An 18,523-nucleotide genomic window follows, 5' to 3' on the forward strand; every position below is an offset into this window, starting at 1 on the left:
CTTGTCGGTAACAGCAAAAATAAGTTACAGAATCCCACTACAGATTCCTAATAGGCAAGTGATGGCACTGGAGAACTTGGAAGCAACATCTCGCCTTCCATAACCCAATGGCGGATTACAGATGGTTCGAGATTAAAAACTACTCGGTTTTCCCTGAAATTAAAAAAGTAATATTTCCTTAGTTTTAACGTTTTGATTTTTTTATTTCGTTGACTGTCATTCAAAACTGATAATGTGTCCTTCAGGTCCTTTATGCCAATGAAATTCCCAAGTTCATTTTGTGAATTTGTAAATGAACTTATGAAATTCATTTAATTTCAAAACATCACGAACATCTTCAAAAAAATGGCACAGGAAATAATTTATACGATGAAAAATGGCCCAAACTATACGGAGGAGGAGAAAAAGGTCTTGATAATCAAGGCTTTATCTGGGAGGGGAGCATACAGGATTGCGCAACAACTCCTGAATGCAACTAGACCTGCAATCACGAGGGTGGTACCCTAGGTATCCAATTGGGTTTTCACGCTCCACCACAGCTGCTCTCTGCAGAAATAGGGTGAGCGTAATAAATTTCGACGCGTTGCGTGTACAATTCCGTGGCACAAAGGTAATGCAGCATGCATTCCTTTCCACAGGGTTGTTCGCAGATTGGAGAATATTCATCGGGACGCAGGAAGTCCGTAGCAGATACTTGCCACTTGCATTGAATTGCATGCTTGGCACAATATATACAGCTGCGGAAAGTATAGGGGCTTAGATACAATACAATGTTTGTGATGGCGAAGACCGCCATCGAAATTTACTGAGACCTCTTGTAGATGGTGATGTTACCCTACCTGCTGTACAAGGAACCAGGCGGAGAAAGCTGTGGGGATTTGACGCAATACATTTGAAGGATACAGTTATCAGTAGACTTCCATAATGGCAATATAAGGAATATAGATTTTGAATATGTTCGTTCATACTGCACCAAAATAATATGCATACGATACATTTCGTATGAGTGATTACAAGCAAGTGTACAATATTCAAATTGTTCGAGCATTGAGACGCGAACAAATGGATGGAGACGTTTTGGCTCCGACAATCGAATTTGTTGCCATTAGCTGTGTCTTTTTACGTGATAATTAGTAATAATTATTACTAATGTTGCAAATTTTGACAGTTGTGTAAAGGAAAAGTTGCTGAAAAAAATGTTTTAGCAACATTTAGTAAGTCGCAATTTACATTGGGCGAGTTTACTTGCGGCAATTGTCATTTTGTAGGAGAGAGAGGTGAGACATATGGTAACCCTTTGCCTCTCAGCACCCTCTCTCACCAACAAACTGACAATTGCCGCAAGTAAACTCGCCCAATGTAAATTGGGACTAAGTAAAAAGACACCCCTATTGTGGCCAAATTCATTAATTTGTTTTGTGAAATAGTGTATCTCCCCATGGTACAATAATACAGGTAAAAGCAAGTCCCAGCTGATTACCCACTAAACAATTGTTGCCGAGCGCTCTGATGTTAGATTTTTTTAAGAGTTTTTCCAATGTATGATCAGAAAATATTCCTATATCTATAGATTCACCCGTAATAGTAGTGTCAAAATGTATGTACAGTGAGTGTCAAAAATATTCGGTTTTCAATTTCACCAATAATAACACCTCAGTATTTTCGAACCCCATAACCAATATTCAAAAAACCAAATACTTAAAAAAATGTTGGTCCTGTGGCAATTAAAAAATGTATGTAACATGGATCCATGGCAACCCTATAAGCGAGAATAACAAAGAAGAAGTTGTTAACCCTGTTTTCTATGCGTCAAAAATATTCGGTTTTTGTAAATTTTGTTAAATATTTTGGCAAAAAACCGGTCAATATCGAACTTTTTCTGCAATATTAGTATAAATTTCAATAATTACGAACAGAATCTTTGTTCCTGTGTGCAAAAATATCATATTTCATAGCAAATTATTAAAATTTAGGGCTAAGGAAAAACGCTTTCCTAGAAAAGAGAAAAGTGTTCATATTTCTTTATAAAAACGGCAGGAATAAAGGGAATTTTTTCTTATTTTTGAATATTTAGTCGAATACATTTGAAATAATGTGCAAAAGTCACGAAAATATAGAAATAATTGATTTCGTGAAACACATAACCCAGCCAAACCAAGGACTGGGAGGGAAGGTAGAGGAATCTCCTGAAAAATTACGGCTAAACCGCCCTTAATTTTCCCGAAATTGGTCACCGAGTCCTAAATGACTTTCAAAAGATAGAAAATATGCACTTACATTCCAAAAAAATCGAAAGGATAAAGCCTTTCATGGCCTTGTAACACATCACACACCATCGGCTTATTTGCATAACCAAAAATCTAGTTCAAATTTTGCCTTGATGTACCTTCAAAACTTGATGTACATCAGAAACCTGGTGAAATGAAGTTAGTTTTAAATGTCTAAGCAGGAAAATCAGTATACCACCAAGTTTCCGGCCTTTCTGTGTACTCCAACACAAAAAGTACGAAGGAGCTTATAGGAGACATGTATTTATCAATGACTTATGATGTGTTACAAGGCCATGAAAGGCTTTATCCTTACGATTTTTTTGGAAAGTAAGTGCATATTTTTTATCTTCTGAAAGTCATTTAGGGCTCGGTGACCAATTTCAAGAAAATTAAGGGCGGTTTAGCCGTAATTTTTCAGGATATTCCTCTACCTTCCCTCCCAGGCCTTGGTTTGGCTGGCTTATGTGTTTCACGAAATCGATTATTTCTATATTTTCGTGACTTTTGCACATTATTTCAAATGTATTCTACTAAATATTCAAAAATAAGCAAAAATTCCCTTTATTTCTGCCGTTTTTATAATGAAGTATAAACATTTTTATTCTTTTCTAGGATAGCGATTTTCCTTAGCCCTAAATTGTAATAATTTGTTATAAAATATAATATTTTTGCACACAGGAACAAAGATTCTGTTCGCAATTATTGAAATTTATACTAATATTGCAGAAAAAGTTCGATATTGACCGGTTTTATTTAACAAAATTTACAAAAACCGAATATTTTTGACGCATAGAAAACAGGGTTAACAGCGTGTTCTTTGTTATTCTCGCTTATAGGGTTGCCATGGATTCATGCTACATACATTTTTTAATAGCCACAGGACCAACATTTTTTTAAGTATTTGGTTTTTTGAATATTGGTTATGAGGTTCAAAATACTGAGGTGTTATTATTGGTGAAATTGAAAACCGAATATTTTTGACACTCACTGTATGTATATGAAGTTTGCCATTGTTTCTCATTGTGTATACTTTTTGTCAACCGTTGTTTTCAAAATAAAAAAATAAATCATCCGCATACAAACAGATGGAAATTAAAAATATAAAAAACAAGTAAAAAAGCATTAAGTTCGGCCGGGCCGAACTTTTCATACCCTCCACCATAAAATATTCATTCCTGTCCCCAACTTTAAGTGAGTACGTTAAAATGTCAGGTAATGTACATAAAATGCTTCATTCGGGAGGCCCTTTTTATGGTGCCTATATCTAACTGTTGACAATTTTTGGTGGGCTAGAAATTGGGAGGTACTGTTATATAGGGGTTATAATAAAACATGGGCCTATGTTGACAGTTTTTGATGGGAGCCTTTAATGTCAAATAACTCCTAATTCGGTTAAAAAATTTAGCTAGAATCCTCAAAATATCGATAATCGGTACATAACGTGGGAACTTCAAATGTCATTAACAGCTACTTCGGAGGTATCTGGGCTATACGAAAATATGAACTTAAATGAACAATTTTTGTTGCAGAATTTTTGTTGACTTTTAAATTTCAAATTACAGAAAGTTCGCTAAGAAAGCTAATGTACGGAAAATCGGGAGGTTTGTTTTGGGGCTATACAAAAACATGGACCTACGTTCGGTTAAACATTTTAAGTAAAATCCTCAAAGTACCGAAAATCGGGAAGTATCGTCATATTGGGGCTATGTTGAAAATTGTTGATGCAGATGTGTGGTGACCACTAGAACCTTCAAATGTCAAATTACAGTTAGTTCTGTTAAAAATTGTAGCTAAAATTGCCAAATTACTGAAAATTGGGAGGTACCGTTACATGGGAGCTATATCCGAACATGGACCTATGTTGACAATTTTTGATGGAGAGGTGTTGTGACCACTAAGAACTTCAAATGTCAAATTACTGCTAGTTCGGTTTAATATTGTAGCTAAAGTCATCAAATTACAGAAAATCGGGAGGTACCGTTATATAGGGGCTTTCTTGACCATTTTTGGTGGAGAGGTGTGGTGACCACTAAGAATTTCAAATGTCAAATGTTCAAATTACAAATAATTCGGTTAAAACTTGTTGGTAAAATTCTCAAAATACCTGAAATCGGGCGGTAACGTTATATGGGGGCTATTCCAAAACATGGACCTATGTCCACTAGTTACATAAGTTTATTGACATTTAAGAACCCTAAATGTCAATTGATAGCTAAATCGGTCTGAAAATGTAGATAAAAACGTCAAAATGCCGTAAATCGGGGGTACTGTTATATGGGGGCTATACCAAAACGTGGACCTAGGTCCCTAACTTTTGTTATATAAGTTTAGTTACACTTAAGAACCCTAAATGTCAAATTATAGCAATATCGGTCTGAAAATGTAGCTAAAAACGTCAAAATACCGTAAATCGGGGGGTACCGTTATATGGGGGCTATACCAAAACGTGGACCTATGTCCACAAGTTTTGTCACATAAGTTTATTTATATTTAAGAACTTCAAATATCAAATTATAACTTCTTCGGTCTGAAAATGTAGCTAAAAACGTCAAAATACCGTAAATCGGGGGGTACCGTTATATGGGGGCTATACCAAAACGTGGACCTATGTCCACAACTTTTGTTATATACGTTTATTGATACTTAAGAACCCTAAATGTCAAATTATAGCTAAATCGGTCTGAAAATGTAGCTAAAACCGTCAAAATACCGTAAATCGGGGGGTACCGTTATATAGGAGGCTAAACCAAAACGTGGACCTATGTCCACAAGTTTTGTTAAATAAGTTTAATGACACTTAAGAATCCTAAATGTTAAAATATAGCTAAGTCGGTCTGAAAATGTAGCTAAAACCGTCAAAATACCATAAATCGGGGGGTACCGTTATATGGGGGCTATACCAAATCGTGGACCTATGTCCACAACTTTTGTTATATAAGTTTATTGACATTTATGAACCCTAAATGTCAAATTATAGCTACATCGGTCTGAAAATGTAGCTAAAAACGTCAAATTACCGCAAATCGGGGGGTACCGTTATATGGGGGCTATACCAAAACGTGAACCTATGTCCAAAACTTCTAATATATAAGTTTTTTGACACTTAAGAACCCTAAATGTCAAATTATAGCTACATCGGTCTGATAATGTAGCTAAAAACGTCAAAATACCGTATATCGGGGGGTACCGATATATGGGGGCTATACCAAAACGTGGAACTTTGTCCACAACTTTTGTTATATATGTTTATTGATACTTAAGAACCCTAAATGTCAAATTATAGCTAAATCGGTCTAAAAATGTAGCTAAAAACGTCAAAATACCGCAAATCGGGGGGTACCGTTATATGGGGGCTATACCAAAACGTGGACCTATGTCCACAAGTTTTGTTACATATGTTTATTTACACTTAACCCTAAATGTCAAATTATAGCCAAATCGCTCTGAAAATGTAGCTAAAACCGTCAAAATACCGTAAATCGGGGGGTACCGTTATATGGGGGCTATACCAAAACGTGGACCTATGTCCACAACTTTTGTTATATAAGTTTATTGACATTTAAGAACCCTAAATGTCAAATTATAGCTACATCGGTCTAAAAATGTAGCTAAAAACGTCAAAATACCGCAAATCGGGGGGTACCGTTATATGGGGGCTATACCAAAACGTGGACTTATGTCCACAACTTCTAATATATAAGGTTACTAACACTTAAGAACCCTAAATGTCAAATTATAGCTACATCGGTCTGATAATGTAGCTAAAAACGTCAAAATACCGTATATCGGGAGGTACCGTTATGTGGGGGCTATACCAAAACGTGAACCTATGTTCACAACTTTTGTTATATAAGTTTATTGATACTTAAGAACCCTAAATGTCAAATTATAGCTACATCGGTCTAAAAATGTAGCTAAAAACGTCAAAATACCGCAAATCGGGGGGTACCGTTATATGGGGGCTATACCAAAACGTGGACCTATGTCCACAAGTTTTGTTATATATGTTTACTGACACTTAAGAACCCTAAATGTCAAATTATAGCCAAATCGGTCTGAAAATGTAGCTAAAAACGTCAAAATACCGTAAATCGGGGGGTACCGTTATATGGGGGCTATACCAAAACGTGGACCGATATAGCCCATCATCGAACTTGACCTGCCTGCAAACAAAAGACGCATTTTCCCAAAATTTCAGCGTCCTATCTCCATTTTTGTGGATGCTAGAGTGATTACCACAGACGGACGGACGGACGGACGGACGTGCTCAGATCGACTTAGAATTTTACCCTGATCAAGAATATATATACTTTATAGGGTCGCAAATGAGTATTTCAATGCGTTACAAACGGAAAAACAAACTTAATATACCCTCCATACTATGGTGGAGGGTATAAAAATAATATGTAGATTAGGGTTATGACTTTTTGACATTTTTCCTCAAAAATGATTTCCTGTAGCAGGGATGAATGAACTTTTGCCTATTAATCACTATGCTATCGTTTATTCAATTGAAATATAAAAAAAGTTCACGCACAAATCGATTTTAAAAAAATAATTTTTTGAAAAAATATATGAAATGAAAAAATTTTTTTTTCAAAAAATTATTTTTTGTTGCGCGAATGAATAAATATAAGCCTACTAATAACTATAATAACGTTTATTTCATTCAAATATTAAAAAAGTCGCGAAAAAAGTCACTTTGAAAAAATTTAAAATTTTTTGTTTTTTGTTAAAAAATTATATTTTTGAATAAAAGCATTTACGACATTTTTACGATTCTCAGAATTGAAGAAAAATAGTGAGAAATAAATTTTATGTCATTTTTATTATCTCATGTGGCTCTAAAGTTTATTTTCAATTATATATCTGTTTTCAGTGACTTCAAAAAATTGTCCATAATTTTGATAAATTCAAATTTTAAAATCATTTTGTGCGTGAGGTTTTTTCACCGAATCACCTTATAATTAAGATTTTATGTAATCTTATGGCAAAACTCATCACGCTATGATACAGGGATATGAGGTTGTAAAAAAGTCATAACCCTAATGTAGATACGATGGACAAAGGTGCTTATTTCATCATTCCATTAGATCCACCTCGCAGTCACGCCTTTCAAGAAGAATGACTGTATATTGGGATCACTTTTAACCAGAGGATAGAGAAGAGTAGGAAAAAATGGAAGCTCGTGCCACATGCAGAACCATTTGTGGCGCATTCGCCGATCGTTGTGTCTATGGAATGGTAATTAAGTACACGTATTTAAGAATTGAAAATTTATGTAATATGTGTTTTGTTCTGTTCCACAGATGTCAATATTCCATTCCACATCCGTTTAAGAACTTTGTGAGGAAAAGGAAATAGATATTCACCAGGAGAAAACTTCAGTCATACATAAAAAATCCATATTATGTATTTACCTCAGCCCTGAATTAACAAATAAACTACAGTTAGTCAACTACATATATTATTGCAAACGATGAATTTTTAAAAATTTAGATGTTTAATTAGGAATTGCTACAAGAAATTCTTTCAATAACGTTGGGATTTTTGTAAATATCTGTCGATTTACTTGTTAATGACAACATAAAGCCAATAAACGCAGAAATCGGTCGAAAATAACAAAAACAACTGGTAAAAAGGATAGGTACCGGGTTTTTATGGTGTCAACTAAATAATTGCAAAATGAATGAATGTGCAATAAAATCGTGGGATTTTCCCCGCGATTTTTTCCAATAAAGGATTTTTATGACTTTTATGGTATGTGGACATGTACATCCATAATTTTTGATCAGAAATTAATTTTTGCGTGTGTAATATAGACAGTTTATTTAGAAAAAGTGAAAGTCAGGTAAACGGTTTCGGAAAATATGCTACATTTGGTCTATTCCAATTATAATATTGGTAAATCCGAAAGAGAAATCTTTAAAGTCACCTCTCGTAAGCTGAGAAGTGTATAGAACATCATATACCGCACCGAGAAAGAAGCCAGGCTCAAACTGGCAGGAGAATGATTAAAGAAATTGACGAAAGAGACCAAAGTAGCGCCAGAACATTTGCATTTTTTAATTAAAAATGATTTTGGAGTAAGTGTGTCACATGGAAAAGTCAGAAAAGTGCTACCTAATAACAGGCACTCATCACGAATGACTAGGTAAAAACCATTGCCCTCCCAGCAGAATATATAGAAACTATTCAGACTTGTTAGTATCGGCATGACGTTATATTTTCTGATGAGATGAAAATTATGCTGTACTATCACGATGGGTCTCAAAAAGTGTTGCGAAAACCCCTTACAGCCATAGAAAACAAAAATTTAATACATACCGTAAAGTTAGGAAAACTGTCGGTTATGGTAAGGGGTTGTATACCAAGCAGTGACGTTGGTAACATCCAGATTTTGGAGGAAACAATGACAGAGGAAGTTTATTTAGATGTTTCAAAACATGATTTAACCAAAAGAGTCAAGAAATTTAGGCCTGTTGGCCCTGAAAATTCAAACAAATTGCAATATAAGTACTACCAAGACAGCGCCCCTAAGCATAAATCTAATTTATGTAGGAATCGGTTGTTATACAACTGTACCAAAGTCATTTACAGCCCGTTCCAATGTCTAGATGTTAACCCCATCGACTATTCATGGGTACACCTGAAGGAAAAAGTCGGGAATAGGTCGCCCACTAACCTGGAGGACTAAATAAAAAGCAATAAAGAAGAATGGCAAAAAAATACCATTGGAATATGGCATTCCGAAACTTCTTTATTAAATTCAGATACGTTTACAAGCTGTTTTTGATGCCAAAGGTGGGCATATGAAATATTAGAACCAACTTTTCGAAAAATACCGTAAAAGACTGAAAAGTTGTGAATTTTGCAATTCTTTAGTTGACAGTGCAAATAATGAGTTGTTTTCATTTTTGTTAATTTTAAGAAAATGGTTAGTGAAATTTAGCTACTTTTTATTTTATTATATTAATAAACATCTGTAAGAATTATACTGTTAACAAAAATATTATAAATGATATTTATTTATACCAATAAAAAGATGTTTTATTTTTTATTTTGTAATAATTTTGGTTTTGCAATAATTAAGTTGACTAACTGTTGGCCTGTTCCCGTACTTTATAAAGTGGTAAAAGTCGTAAAAGTTGTAAAAGTCGTAAACGATTTTCATATAAATTTTGTGTACGGGAACGCAAAATGTGTAAAAGTGGTAAAAATTGTAAAAACTTTTTAGTTCTGGAACAGAGCTTGTATTTATAGCTCTGTTCCAGAACTAAAAAGTTTTTACAATTTTTACCACTTTTACACATTTTGCGTTCCCGTACACGAAATTTATATGAAAATCGTTTACGACTTTTACCACTTTATAAAGTACGGGAACAGGCCATATAATGAAATGTTATGTTAAGAAATGATGGTTTTCATGGTTTTCATATTCATATACAGTGAATCACAGTCAAAAGTATCCACTTCAGTTCCTTTCATTAAAACTGCGATTGCTAAGAATTGGTTAATGATAGCGATTTCTTTTTATATTTTTAAATTAGTGTCTTAACTTAAATATAATAAAATAAAATGAACGAAATTCAGGTAAATTTAGATAAAAAATAAAAATTGTTAAACAACATCGATTTCTACCTCACAGTGAAAAGTATGCACACTAAAAGTTTCATGAAACAAAAAGGATTTTTAGGGTTTTTTGACTTTGTTTACATTTACGAAATCCACTCGATTTCAACTGTCAATTCCTTTGCCTATACGTCAAATGAAAACTCATCTGAAATCGACTGGATTTCATTTGACGTTTGAGCAATGGAATTGACAGTTGAAATCGAGTGGATTTCGTAAATGTAAACATAGTGTTTCAGCCCTTGGTATGACATCCTTTTTTGTGCTTTAGAGCTTTTATGCTTGGTTTACATTTGGCGTCGTTTCGTGATTTCGAAGGCGTTTCGTGATTTCGCGCGGAATCAAGCAAAATTTATCATGATTTCGCATACAAAAATGAAATCATCTCATTTCGTGATTTCAGCGAAATCAACATCGAAATCACAGTACACATGATATACAACCTTGCTTTTGCCTAAAAAAGTACCAAAAGTTGCAACACTTTTCACGTATCACAATAAACAAGTGTAGTGTATTTACACAAAAGAAACTTCTTTGCTTCGAATCCAAATGCTTAATGTCCTTTTATTTTAAATTCAACAACATAACTAGCTTAAAACTAACAAGTGGTTATATGTATGTTTATGTGTGTATGCATATACAAGACCATGTATCTTTATCACTCAGAGATAAATAGATGAGAGTGAGAGTAAATGATACTTGTAACTGCATACAGTAATTAAAAGAAGAAGAAGATCACATACTGCACATTAGGATGGATCGTATTGAAATATGTATTAGGGTGGAACGAAAATACAAATACTCTATATGCTCCCCCTAAAGTTGGCAATTAAAATAAAATTGAAAAATATGAATATTTAGGTACAATATAAATTCTTTGAACGTAAATAATAAATAAATAACATTATTTTGAATTCCATATTTAGTTGTTGACTTAATGATTGAATCATAAAAATATATAATGATAAAACAATTTATGAAACAAATTTTAATATAAATCGTTTTTTTTTTTTTAAATTATGAGATCATGTTAATATGATATTTTAAAGGAAAATTTAAAAATTTTTAAAACAATTGATTGAATAATTATTTTAATTTTTCTTCACAACTCTACCTCCTTCTCTTGGTCTGAGTTCTCTTCTAGGTTATATAATCTCTTCTGGAGCATGATTTTCATTAACAACAAGTGAAGAATTATCATTATTTACATGTGATTGTAAATCAGGCTCAATGACGTGTTGATTTTGTTGTCTACGTTGTCCTCGGATTTGGTCAAGATGTCGTTTTATGACATTATTGTTGTGATTTAAAATGCAGGAATAAGATTGAGGTCCTAGTTGATGTTTTATGGTTGCTTGAGTCCAACTAGGTTTGTTAGGGTTGCGATAATCACGCACCATAACTTCCTGACCTTCGCAAAACTGGATGTCACGGTTACCTTTGTGGTTTGAAATGTTGTGTTGTTGTGAATTCATGATTCTTTCTTTTGTTTTAGGAGGTTTGAGAAGTGAAAAACGTGTTTTTAGTGTTCTACCGAAGAAAATTTTTGCTGGAGACTCACCAGTGCTACAATGTACCATGTTTCGGTAGTCCATCAGAAAACGACATAAAATTTGGTCTAAATTTGAATCCCTATTTTGGTCCAAATTGGCCAAAATAGACTTTTTGAACGTTTTTACAAAATTTTCTGCCTGTCCATTCGTAGATGGATGTCCAGGAGCAGTTAATATGTGTTTAATACCATTCAACGATAAAAATTTTTGAAATTCATGAGAAGTGAATTGTGAACCGTTGTCACTTACAAGTGTATCAACAAGTCCATAACGAGAAAACATCTCTCTCAGCTTGACAATAGTGAAATTTGTTGTCATATCCTTTGTCTTAAACACTTCAACAAATTTTGAAAATGAATCAACGATTATTAAAAAGTAAAAGTTTTTGATTGGGCCAGCAAAATCAATGTGAATTCTACTCCACACTGAATCACTAGGCATCCATGGAATCAAAGTACTCTTCTCAGGACTTGACTGAAGTTTTTGACATGAAATACAATTTGATATTAAATTTTCAATATCCTTGTCAAGACCAGGCCACCATACATACGATCTGACAAGGGCTTTGGTTTTGACAATACCCAAATGAGAACGGTGAAGTTCTTCCAAAATTTTTGATCTTAGGGTTTTAGGAACTACTGTCCGATATCCCCACAAAATACATCCGTACTCAACAGAAAGTTGAGTATACTTTTCACGAAAAGGTGAAAGATTGTCGTCATGACAATTAACTAAAGTGCCTTCTAAAACCAAATCGGCAACTTTCGACAAAATTGGGTCTCGTCTTGTTTCACGAGATACATCTTTGAAATTTAAATTCAAGTTATTTTCTTGATTTTCAATAAAATTTACATAAGAATTTTCAACAGTTTTAGATTCAAAAGTTTTCTGAGGCATTCTTGAAATACAATCTGCTTCATTCTTAACACCTTTTACATATTCAATTGTATAAACAAATCCTGAAAGGATTAATGCCCAGCGTTGCATCCGCGCTGAAGCCATTATAGGCAAACCTTTGTTGCTACCAAACAAACATAAAAGTGGACGATGATCCGTTCGTAAAACGAATGGATTTCCCAATAAATATTGGCGAAGTTTTGTAACACAAAACACAATCGATAAAGCCTCTTTCTCAAGAGTGCTATAATTCCGTTCACTTTTTGACAAAGCTCTTGAAACAAAAGCAATTGGTCTTAAACCATCAGAAAATTTATGAGATAAAATCCCAGCTACAGCATTATTTGATGCATCTGTAGTCAAAACAATTGGCAGATCAGCGTTAAAATGAACCAAAACTTGGTCTGAGGTTATAGCCTTCTTAATTTTATCATAAGACTTTTTGCATCTTTCTGACCAATCGAATTTTACATCTTTACTGAGTAAATGATAAAATGGCGACATAATTTGCGCAAAATTGTTAATAAATTTTGAATAATAATTTGCCATACCGACAAAAGCTCGCAACTCGGAAACATTTTTGGGAATAGGAGCAGAAATCACACTCGAAATTCTTTCGTTATTCTTACGAAGCCCATTTTTGTCTATATTGAATCCTAAATAGGAAATTTCTGATTGTAAGAACAATGATTTATTGACATTAAGTTTCAATCCAGATGATTGAAGCTTCTGAAGAACCAATCTTAAAATTCTGATATGCTCTTGCATATTCCTACCAGTGACCGTAATGTCATCTTGGTAAACAACAACATATGGAATATCCCTTAAAAGGTTTTCCATAGTTTTCTGAAAAATAGCCGCAGCTGTTTTGACACCAAAAGGTAATCTTTTTACTTTTAAAGTACCAATATGTGTACTCCAAGCACATAATAATTGAGATTCTTCATCTAAGACAAGTTGATTATAAGCATTTGATAAATCAAGCTTCGTGAAAAGTTCACCTCCCTGCAATGATGCAAAAATTTCATCAATTCTGGGTAATGGATACTTAAAATCCAACAAACATTTATTTAGGGTAACCTTGTAGTCACCACAGATTCGTAAATCGCCGTTAGGCTTCAAAATTGGAACTAAAGCAGTTCCCCAATCAGAGTTATCAACAGGTTCTAGAACACCAGATTTAATTAAATCTTTTAATTTGGTTTCAACCTTGCTCTTCCAAGCCAAAGGTAAGGGTCTTGGTTTGCAAAAAATAGGAATTGCGTTTTCCTCAACTCTCAACGAAACTTTAGTGACATTAAACTCTCCCAACTTTTCTTCAAAAACACTCGAAAACTCGTTTTTAATTTGATTAATAATCATTGAATTAGAATTCGAGCAATCTATTTTGTTGACTTGCAACAATTCAAAATTAAAAGAACGTAAAAACGTACGACCTAACAACGGAGGATTCGATGAATCTACAACAACAACAACTATCGATTTTGTTTTACCTTGAAAAGTAACCGAGGCATCATACTCACCAACTAGGTTCAATTTGTCACCACTATAATCAACGTATGGCACAAGACATGGACGAAGCATCTTCTTAATATTGTTCTTCTCCAGGAACGACTTAGGCAACAACGTACACGGAGCACCTGTATCACACACAGCTTTCAACTCAATACCATCAATAACAACCGGAAGAGAATATACTCCACTAGAATTGCACTCCGACACACTAAAAATTGAGTAATTAAAAACATCATCATCATCATAATTATTTTGATTATCAGAAACAAAATTAACACTTCTCTTTTTGTTGTAGCAAACTGAAGCAAGATGTCCAATTTTACCACAAGAATGGCATTTACTGTCTTTGTATTTGCATGCCTGCGACTTATGATTGCGCCAACCACAATGAGAACACACAGGCTTTCTTTCACTTTCATTTCTGTTGTCTCTGCCACCGCCAAAATTTCCTCTGCTTCCATTGCCTCTGCCGCTGCCACTTGAACTGCCTCTGTTACCGCCGCTACCACTGCTTCTATTGCAACCGCCATTTGCATTGCCAAAATTCTTCTTCAAAAACTTCTGCTTGTTCACATAGTTCACTGAACTCTGCTCAGCCTCTGCTGCCCTTGACATATTTTTTGTTTCCATAATCATGGCTTTTCGCAACGCCATTTGCATCGTCAACTTCTCGTCCTCTTCACATAACCGTTCAAAAATGAAATTTGGCAAGCCCATCACAAATTGGTTTAACACAAAGGCTTCCAAATGATCACCAAATTTGCAGTTAAGCGCCAACGATTTAACTCTGGCGTACCACTCTGCTACAGATTCACTTTCAGCTTTAGTTGAAACATGGAACTTTTTCCTCTCGCTGAACACAATTGTTGGTGGTGTGTACTGTGTGTCCAAAATTTCGCACAAATCTTCATATTTCTTGGACACAGGACTATCGGGACTACACAAACTATGCAACACCTTGTATGCCACTGCACCAACTGATTTCAATAAGATCGATTTCTTCACATTGTCATCCGTACAATTGATCTCACAAAAATGGATTTCCAGACGTTCTTTCCACACACACCAAGATTCCACACTCGGGTTAAACTCAGACACATTAGAAGTCTGGAACACAGCAATCTGGCTGGCATTGAAACTATGATTTCCTTCACCTTCCATATTATCCAGCATTCACTCCTTTTCAATTTATTTAATTTTATTTGGCGTTGGTTTGTTTTAAATTGTTCGGCAAAAACTTTCTTCTTATTTAGTTTAATTAGTTTCTATTTTGCCTCCAACTGGTATTTTAAATTTGTTTCGTAACGTTTGTCACTGGCTTTTAACAATGTTTTTTCTTCTCTTATTAATTATATGTATGTACATATATTAATGTTCTTTTTAGGTTATTGAACCACACAAAATATGTTATTGTTGCTGTTTTAATTTTTCTCCTCGTCGCCAAATTGTAGTGTATTTACACAAAAGAAACTTCTTTGCTTCGAATCCAAATGCTTAATGTCCTTTTATTTTAAATTCAACAACATAACTAGCTTAAAACTAACAAGTGGTTATATGTATGTTTATGTGTGTATGCATATACAAGACCATGTATCTTTATCACTCAGAGATAAATAGATGAGAGTGAGAGTAAATGATACTTGTAACTGCATACAGTAATTAAAAGAAGAAGAAGATCACATACTGCACATTAGGATGGATCGTATTGAAATATGTATTAGGGTGGAACGAAAATACAAATACTCTATAACAAGGTAGATGTGCGAATTGCTGGAACAAAAAATTTTAATATCGAAATTTGTAAACAATGTGAAAAAATATTAAATTACATTGTTACATGGTATAAGTAAATAGGTAGATTTAAATGAAAAAAATCTATAGAACCCTTGTTTTTCTTGAATTCCTAAAACTTCAAAATAAAAGCAACAAGTGGGTTTGTTTACAATGCAGTTTTTGAGCATTTTATTAAATGCGCGAAAAATGAATAAAGAGTTAAGTTTTCTCCACATAATCGAGTTGTGAATATGATAAACTGATTGTTTCAATGCAAATCTGACCAATTTCTTCCATACAAATGGTCTAAAAACATGGTTTAATAAGAAAGGTTAGCCAAAACTTTAAGTCAATTTAAATTTTTTCATACGAGTATGCCTAAAACTTCAGAACAATATAAACAAACTGTGTATGTGTGTGTGATGTTTGAATAATATGCCAAACAATTTTAAAAACAATCGAATTCAATGATTTTTAAAATTGTTTTTAGACCATTTGTATGGAAGAAATTGGTGAGATTTGCATTGAAACAATCAGTTTATCATATTCACAACTCGATTATGTGGAGAAAACTTAACACTTCATTCTTTTTTCGCGTTTTTTATAAAATGCTCAAAAAATGGATTGTAAACAAACCCACTTGTTGCTTTTATTTTGAAGTTTTAGGAATTCAGGAAAAACAAGGGTTCTATAGATTTTTTTCATTTAAATCTACCTCTTTACATATACCATGGTCTAAAAACAATTTTAAAAATCATTGAATTCGATTGTTTTTAAAATTGTTTGGCATATTATTCAAACACCACACACACATACACAGTTTGTTTATATTGTTTTGAAGTTTTAGGCATACTCGTATGAAAAAAATTAAATTGACATGAAGCTTTGGCTAACCTTTCTTATTAAACCATGCATTGTTACAATGCTATTTTTCATTGTGCTCCCGTACTTTTTTAATGGTAATGTTAGAAAATAGACCGAATTGTCAAAAATTGCTTCCCCATACAAATTTCGTAAAAAATACGGGGACAAAAAAATGACGGAAATTGCAAAAACTCCAGCAGAAATGTCAAAATCAACGTATCAGCTATAATATTAGATACCATTGAACATATGAACATGCTTGCTGCTAGTTTCTACAAGGCCAAAATTTTATGGCAGAAAACAGGAGAAGAGGGAGTTAAGGCCTGCGTACATAAGCTGCTCTGCCTGATTGCCTTGCTTTCCTGCTTCATTTTTGACATAATAAAAATAAAAGAATAAAAAGGCCTAGGAAATTTCGAACTGGGTTGCCCTTTTCTATTTTATTCTTTTATCAGAAGTAAGCAAGGCAGCTTATGTACGCAGGCCTTTATTCGGCGCTATTTTTGTTTAAGGAGAAGTGCAAGTCTTGCTAGATTTCGGAGTACGGGAACGCATTTTTAGCACTAAATGGAAAAACTACTGCAAGTACTAATATTTTGCAGGTTCTGAGTAAAACTTTTATCTATCAAAATTTATTATTATGATGTCTCAACGATAAAATTTTTTTTATTTTGTCATTTGTTAGTACTATACACAATTAATTTTACGATAATTTCCCAAATAAAGTTGTAAAGTTCTATATTGTCGTATATTTTTAACGATTAAATCAATTTACAATAAATTGTTTTTGAAAATTCATGTTCGATCAGCTGCGCATATGCATCTACCTTTATCATTGTGATATGTTTGAAATCAACAAAAAATAAGTGTAAACACCGGGGTGTATTTCAGGATTTCGTGAAATCCAGTGGATTTCGGAGCGCAAGTGTAAACTTGGCATTAGCCTTTTTGGCAAAGATTTAACTAAGTTTTCGGGGGAAGATATCGGAATTTTTCCCCATTCTTCTTGCAAAGCATATTTCTGGGTTCCTATACTTTAGATGTTACGATTTTTTATATTTTTCTCCAAAATACTCCATAAATTATCTATAGGATTCAAATCCGGGGATCGGGGAGGTGTTTGAATCACTTTTGGACAGCCATTTTGGAAAAGAGACTCTGTTGTGTCTTTATCGAAGGAATTAAGGATAAGATGTATTATTTAAACATTCTGAAAGGATGATTTGAAATTTAGGCGCTGAAAAAATATGATTTGGGACATTCCAATTTTATCAATATATGAGCCCGAGCACAAATCACATATTTTTCCAAAATGGATGCTATGTAACTGTCCAAAAGTGATTCAAACACCTCCCTGATCCCCGGATTTGAATCATATAGATAATTTATGGAGTTTTTTGGAGACAAATATAAACAAATCGTAACATCTAAAGTATAAGGATGGGGAAAAATTCAGATATCGTGCACCGAAAATTTTGTTAAATTTTTGCCAAAAAGGCGGCTCTAGATCGACTTCCATAGTAGAGTAAAATCAAACAATTGCTGTAGTGGGGAATTCGATTTAAGAACGCCTAATTTCATAGAATTTTTTAATGAAATTCACGCTAGTGTGGACCGGGACCAAGGGCTGCAACCCAAAAAAATCCATTTTGTTTCATGAAGCTCTTATGCTAAGTTTACATTTACGAAATCCACTTGATTTGAACTGAAAACTCCATAGCTCAAACGTCAAATGAAATCTAATCTGGATTTCATTTGACGTTTAACCTATGGATTTGACAGTTGAAATCGAGTGGATTTCGTAAATGTAAACTTAGCATAAAAGCTTCATTACTATGGGGAAGCTGGGTGCCCATTTTAAAGTGGCTCTGTGGGTAGTATGCCCGCCTTAAAACCAGCACATTTTTTGGTGGTGACAAACACCTTTTGAATACTAGTCACATTTTCTCGGTTGAGTGATTTTCCCATCAATGAGCCAAAAATAGAATCGTGCTGGTCTCATGATTGATTTGGGAGAAG

This window comes from Musca autumnalis, unplaced genomic scaffold (assembly GCF_047663935.1).
Source record: "Musca autumnalis isolate F117 unplaced genomic scaffold, ASM4766393v1 scaffold_3, whole genome shotgun sequence".
In the NCBI taxonomy this organism is placed as follows: Eukaryota; Metazoa; Arthropoda; class Insecta; order Diptera; family Muscidae; genus Musca; species Musca autumnalis.